This window comes from Panthera onca, chromosome D1 (genome assembly GCF_046562875.1).
Source record: "Panthera onca isolate mPanOnc1 chromosome D1, mPanOnc1 haplotype 2, whole genome shotgun sequence".
NCBI lineage: Eukaryota > Metazoa > Chordata > Mammalia > Carnivora > Felidae > Panthera > Panthera onca.
In genome coordinates, this window is record NC_138348.1 from 40652939 (window position 1) to 40660796 (window position 7858).

Here is a 7858-nt window from a genome sequence, read left to right on the forward strand (position 1 = left end):
TATTTTTCCTTCTTTCTGTTAGTCTAACACTGACATTCTCTGTTTTTTCAAACTTCTTTTTTATTTTAAATTTCTAAGGTAACACCTGTCTGTGGTAAAGAAGAAGAAGGAGGAGGAGAAGGAGAAGAAGAAGTAAAACCTACACGGTGCACAGTAAGTTTCCTTCCCATCCTTCACCCCCTGCCTCCCTCCCCAGGGAGAACCATTGTGGATGGTTTCTTGGATATCCTTACAAAATGTTCAATGAATTTATAAATCGGTCTCCTCCCTCCCCTCTCCGTTACACACAAACTGGAAAAACTATGTATGATGATGTTCATCTTGCTTTATTCACTTGGCAGAATATCCTGGAATTCTTTCCTCATCAGTGTATGTGTGCTGCTCACCAACAGATGTATACACCACAGACCTACACCATTCATTAAATGGCTGCATGGTATCCCATTACCTGGATATGTTACCACGTGTTAATCAGTCCCCATTGGGTAGATATTTAGGCTGTACTAGGTTTTGGCTAGTACAACAATGAATGTCTGCGTATGAGCAAATCTGTTTGATAAAACCCTAAGAAAGAGCTAAATCACTGGCTAAAGGCAGCATGCATTTTTGATTTTGATATTAATCCAAAGATGATGCATCAGTCTCCACTCACATAGTATTTCCTCACACTTTCACAACACTGAGTGTTACTAATCCTTTTGCTATTTTTATTTTTGCCAATTTGAGAAGTGGGAAACATCTCATGAGGTTTACTCATTTAATTATGAATGGGATTCAGCCTCTTCTCACGTTTATTAGTCATGCATAAGCTGTTCTTTCTGTGACCTGCCTGTTTCTTCTTTTGTGGTTTGATTTGAGATCCTTGGCAGTCACAAGGCCCTTCCCTAGACCTGCTCTGCACACACCTGTAGTCCCTCCCCCTGTCCTGCTTGGTTCTCTACTGCCGCCTAGTGACAGGGGTTGGATTTACCACAGTTCCTCGCAGATGCTCCAGTTGCAGGCTCCGTGCTGGGGGTTTAACTCCCAGTTGGAATCATGCCCTTAGTTCCCAAATAAAAAAATCAGAACCTCTAGTTAAATATGAATTTCATATAAACGACCAATAACTTTTTGGTTGGTACCTACTTATTACTAAAAACTATGCATGGTTTATCTGAGATCCAAATTTAACTAGGTGTCAGGTAATTGATCAGGCAACCCTATTCTAAGGCCTCCCGCTAAATCTGGGTCCCCATCGTCACCACGCCTTACCTCCTTTATTCTTAGCAAGTTCTACTATGCCACATTCCAACCCGGCAGTTTTCAAAACTATGGTTGCAGGTGATACATAAATCACTGTGGTTAAGACCTTGGCTCTGGATTTGAATCCTGACTCCGGCCAGTACAAGGTGTGAAATCTCGTGAAAGTAACATCTTCTCTGGAGCTCAGGTTTCCTCATCAAGAGAATAATAATATTTTCCTCATTGGGTTGCTTTGATGATTTCTGACATTAAAGCTACCATTTATTAAGCACTTTACATGTGTCAGTTCCTGTTTTTATAATTAGAGTAAAAACAAAAACAGCAATTATAAAGACACATGAATACTGTGGAAGCATCCAGAAGAGATGAGGGAGGTTGCCACTGGGGGGGGGGGGGGGGAGGGGGATGGAAAGGGGTAGAATAAAAGACTGCTTTTTTAAAAGTTTTTTGGTTTTTTTTGTTTTTTTTTTTTTTTTTTGAGAGAGAGAGAAGGAGGAGGGAGTGCGAGCAGGGGAGGGGCAGAGAGAGAGGGGGAGAGAGAATCCCAAGCAGGCTCCACTCTCAGCACAGAGCCCCACACACGGACTCAATCTTAAGACCGTGAAATCATGACCTGAGCTGAAATCAAGGGTCAGGTGTTTGAGCCACCAAGGACTACTTTTATTAAAAATAAATTTTCTAGGGGCGCCTGGGTGGCGCAGTCGGTTAAGCGTCCGACTTCAGCCAGGTCACGATCTCGCGGTCCGTGAGTTCGAGCCCCGCGTCAGGCTCTGGGCTGATGGCTCGGAGCCTGGAGCCTGTTTCCGATTCTGTGTCTCCCTCTCTCTCTGCCCCTCCCCCATTCATGCTCTGTCTCTCTCTGTCCCAAAAATAAATTAAAAAAAAAAAAAAAATTTTCTAGGGGCGCCTGGGTGGCTTGGTCGGTTGGGCGGCCGACTTCGGCTCAGGTCATGATCTCGCGGTCCCTGAGTTCGAGCCCCGCGTCGGGCTCTGGGCTGACAGCTCAGAGCCTGGAGCCTGTTTCGGATTCTGTGTCTCCCTCTCCCTCTGCCCCTCCCCTGTTCATGCTCTGTCTCTCTCTGTCTCAAAAGTAAATAAACGTTAAAAAAAAATTTAAAAAAAAATAAATAAATTTTCTATTTAACTTTTAAAATGGAATGCATGTTTGTATTACTTGGTAAAGAAAAATTTTTTTCTTAATTTTTTTAGGTATGAAGGCTCAGAGCTCTGACTGCATTTTCTGTGACCTTTATCTTCTTCAGTATGTCAGCTTCCCTTGTAATAGCAAAGTGGCTACAGCCGGGCCAAGCCTCACATTAGCACACTTAACAACCCAGAGCAGTCTTCTTTCCCTGTCATTACTCTAAAGGCCTGTTCCAAGAGAATGCCAAGGCCCGACTGCAGGGCCCATCAGTTAGTGTCTAGTAAGACCTCTCTTCCTGGCTTTCACATGGCCTTTCTTCTGTGTGGACGTGGAGAGAGAGAACTTTTGATTATCCTTTTTTCTCCTTAGAAGGACACCGGTCCTGTGGGATTAGGGTCTCACTCTTATGACTTCATTTAGCCTTAATTACCTCTGTAAAGGCCCTATTTATAAATATAGGCACACTATATTACACTGGGGACTAGGATTTCAACATATGAATTTGGGGGGAACACAATTCAGTCCATAACAAATACTGAAGCTTCTTCTTTAACCTAAAAGTTCATTTTTTTCCTTTTAATTCTAGGAAAAAAAATGAAGACATTTTCTTAAGTCTTTTTTTTTTTTATGTTTATTTATTTTTAAGACAGAGAAAGAACACAAGCAGGGGAGGGGCAGAGAGAGAGAGAGGAAAACACAGAGTCCGAAGCAGGCTCCAGACTGAGCTGTCAGGGGCTCGAACCCATGAACTGTGACATCATGACATGAGCCTGAGTGGGATGCTTAACTGACTGAGCCACCCAGGTGCCCCAAGACATTTTCTTAAGTCTTAAAAAGACTGTGGGCCCTAGGCACTGTGCCTAGTATACTTGATGAATACATACATGTTCCTGCCTGATTGGTCTAAGCCTGGATACACAGGGCTTTTGATTCAATCACATGGGAAATGAAGGCAAGGTTGTACTGATTGGATTATGGCACTCACTAGAGCTGGGAATAGGGTCTGTCCCACCCAGATGGAATTTCTGCTATACAATCGTAGAGGGAAAGGGGCAGATGCCAGTGAAATAATGGAAATATCCATTGCAGATGTGAACAATTTACAGAAGAAGAAAGAGAACAACAAATTATCAATTAGCATATGAAAAGATGCTGGCTAGTAATTGAGGACAGGAAAAATAAAAAACAACAATGAGATATTTTTCACTCGTCACACTGGCAAAAATTTAAGGTTGATTATGTCCAGAGCTGATATATAGGGAAAAGAATGCTCCAGTATATTGCTGGTGGAAATCTAAGTTGGTATGCACATTCTGGAGGACAATTAGGTAGTAGCCATCAAAATTTTAATTGTGCATACCCTTCATCCCAGCAATCCAATTTCTCGGTATCTAACTAACATAGAAAAACATGAGGAATGTTTGCACATAAAAGCATGCACAAGGATATTCACCGCAGCATTGTTCATGTTGGTAAAAATGTATAAGAAGCCTTACAATTCATTAACAGTAGTGTGGTTAAATAAGCTATGCTAAATACATTTTATGGAATATGATGCAGCAGCTATAAAAAAATAAAGTACATCAATATGGACTGACATGAAAATAGCCCCAAGACATATTTTAAACCAAAAAAAAAAAAAATTACATGTACATATGCACATATATAAGCACATACGTAGAATGATCTCATTTCTGTAAACCAAACTGTGTTTCCAAATACACATATTGGAGATTTATATAGATATGTAGATATTATATACGTTGTGCCATATATATATATATATAATATATATTATATACAATATATATATTACATATATACTATACCTTAGGCATAATTGTGCATATAAAAACATCTCAGAAAAACCCACAGCAATGTGATATGGTAGGTTCCTTTGGTAAGGAACGTGAAACTGAGTGGGGCTGATGGGGCTTTTGTGTTATTCACATTGCATGAAGTTTTTTTACATCAAGACTTGTATTCAAATATTGTGCAATACTTACATTAAAAACAAAAAAAGTAACTTGCCTAAGGACACATGGTTTTCCCTCCAGCAGAGCTAAGATAAAAGACTAGACCTGTGATTGGCAAAGACCCAGCTCATCCCATTACTGACTGGTCACACAATCTCTCTGAGTTTGCCTTTCTCCACCCTCATGTCTCTCTCCTTTTCCTCACCAAATTTCTTCAAAGACCATAGTCAGCAGTCCTTTCTCCCCACCTGCCTCCATTAACCCCTAGTCACTCTGTTCTCCCCAAACCACATTGCAGAAGCTGCTTATAAAAGCCTTGCAGTCAGGTTTGGGGTTGCTTAATTACTGGGGGGAGCTCTGCGTGCTGAGGCAGCTAACCCCACAGGCCTCTGCCTCTCACTAAGGATAACAAAAGCACCACTGCAGCAGCTCTGCTGGTCCAGAGAGGCCATTCCAGAAGGATGTCTCCGATTGGAGTTTTTCATGTCTGTAAAACGACTCTCCAGAAAGGAGTAAATCAGGCTTTCCTCAAAGACTGAGGATCCAAAAAAAATCATGCATGTGAGTGCACATTATAAAGTGGGGAGAGCTACAAGACCACTGGCTGCCAGGATCCCTTTTTTAAAACCTAAAAAACTTGGCTTGTTTTGAAAAGGCAGTGCATGCACAAGGAGAAAAATTCAAATAGCCCCAAAGGGAATGAGGTGAAAGTAAGCCTCCTTCCCTCCCACTTGTCCCTGACTACTCTCTTCCACGGAATCAACTGTTTTCTGGATCGCCTCGGCACACATCTGTTCAAAGTAATCTTTGTATGTACAAGCATAGATGTGTGTGCGTATACATCTATATTCATTTTTTTGACTGCCTTAGTAACCCACGTTGCTCAACAGCTTGCTTTTTTCACCTAACCATGTATCTCAGAGACTGATATTGATTGGTTGATAACTGTGTATCTCAGAAATACACATATGTATAGATCTACTTCATTCTTTGTAAGAGCTGCATAGTTTTCCACTGTAAGGCTGTACCAATATGGTTTATTTTTTATTCTTTTTATTTTACAGAGAGAGATAGAGAGCAGGAGGGAGGGGCAGGGGAGAGGGAGAGAATCTTAAGCAGGATCCACTCTCAGTGCAGAGCCCAACACAGGGCTCGATCCCACCACCCTGGGATCATGACCTGAGCGGAATCAAGAGTTGGACGTTCAACCAACTAAGCCACCCAGGTGCTCCCAGTATGCATTTAATTAGTCTCTTACTAATGGACATTCAGATTGTTTTTCAAACCATGCTGTAATTAATAACTTTGTTCAGTTGCCGTTGCACACATGTGCAAATATTCTGGTAGAACATATTCTTAGGGAATTTCTGTGTTAGAGTAGCTATATTTTAGACTTTTGACGGAGTGTAGTATAGTAGAACACCGCCTGGAGCCAAGTGTTGGCTCTGCCACTACCAGTTGGGTGAACGTGGACAAGTCCCTTAGCCACTCTGGGCAAGAGTTTTCCCCATCTGTCGTAGTATCTTCCTCATAGGGTTGCTGTGAAAATTGAATGAGTTAATACACATAAAACTGCTTAGAAGAGCACCTGGTGTGCAATATACACATAGCACTGGCCTTTAGTATATTACACTGATTATTTAGTCAAATTGCCTTCAAAGAGGCTAAGAATTTTTATTCCCACCATCATGTCTTATTTCCCTCACCCTCACTCCCCAACATTGCTTCTTTTCAAACTTTTTGAAGTTTGTTAACCCGATGGGTAAAACCCTTTTACCCATCCTCGTGATTTTAATTTTTATCTGATAAGCTCAGTTGCTGAATTCAGTGAGCTTCATGGTTCTTATTCCTACTGAACCTCCTTGGAGCATGTGACATTTGCATTTGAAGACCAGACCTGTTAGGTTGTCCCTTTCTCCTTGGCAAGTCGTCTCTACTGCTTCCCAGAACACTGCACTCTACTCCTTTGGTTCTCCACCTGCCTTTCTAACTGGTCTTTTACTGGTTCCTCTTCCTCCTTCTCTCCTGCCATGGCTCTCAAGATCTTCTCAACATGGCTTCACCTACTTTTCTGGCCTTATTTCCTATCCTTATTTCTTTTAAATACATCACCTACTTATTCTCTGAACCCTTTTATAAGCTCTCCTGCCTCTGTCTCTGCTTATGTTCAGACTGGAATTCTGTCACTTCTTGGCTTGCCACGTGAAATGCAGGACACCCTGTTAAATTTGAATTTCAGATAAGCGACTGTTTCTAGTCATCTTGTTGTTTATCTGAAATTCAAATTCAACTGGGTATCTTATTTTGTTGCTAAATCTGGCAAGCCTATCCCCAGTACTTTGTACCCTAATGCGGTTAATACATCATTGTTACTTGTGTTCATACAAGAATGAAAGCCCTAACCAGGCGAGGGTTGGGTCTTTCCTTTGTATTGTGTGTAGGGCTGAGCACACGGTAGTTCCTCAGGAAATATTTGCTGAATTCAGTGAGACACATTTTCTTTTATTTGGGTATGGGAAAACTCCTTCCTCTCATTCCTTATTTCACTCCCACTTCCAGCTGCTGTTCTTGAAGATTCTGAGTAACTATATATTAGTTACCTAATCCAAACCCTCTTAGTTTATCTATAATTTTATCTGTATATATTGACAGAAGTTTAAATGGATTAATTGAAATATGAAAAGGTGGTCTAGCATGGTAGTCAATGTCTCAACAGATTTAAGCCTTGGCTTCCCCGCTGACTAAGCGTACAATATTAATCCACTTTTTTCCATTTATAAAATAGTAACAAGAATTGCCTTACTATAGGCACTTGTGATTTAATCAGATGATATGCAGGCCAGGCACTTAGTATATAGCTAGGGCTCAATATATGTTAGCTATTATGACATTGAATACTGAAGACTTTTCATTTAAAGACTCATTCATTTGGTCCCAAAATGTGGAGGTCTTTTGACAGTAGGTCTTTTTGCTTTATTTATTGAGGTATAATTGACATATAACATTCGTTTCAGGTATACAACACAATGATTCAATATTTGTAGATACTGTGAAAGAATCACAATAAGTCTAGTTAACATCTGTCACCATAGTTACAAAAATTTTTTTCTTGTGATAAGACCTTTTAAGATCTACTCTTTTAACAATTTTCAAATATGCATCGTGTTTTTATGTGCATGAGCAGGGGACTGTGCCAATGATGGGAATAGAAATGGGTAAAATGGGTGTGGTCCCTGTTCTCACAGATCTTACAGTCTAGCATGAGCAATAACCACAGAGTTAGAAAAAAACAACAACCCCACAAATATGTAATTACAATCCATGAACGATTCCACAAAGGAAAACACTGGGGGCTATAAGAATTTACAAAAGGGGTCCTGACCTAGTTCAAAGAAAGCTTCTTTGAAACTTTGAAACTGACATTTAACGAATACTCAGCATACACCAGTGTATTTGATTGCTGGGGCTACCGTAACAAAGTACCACAAACTGAGTG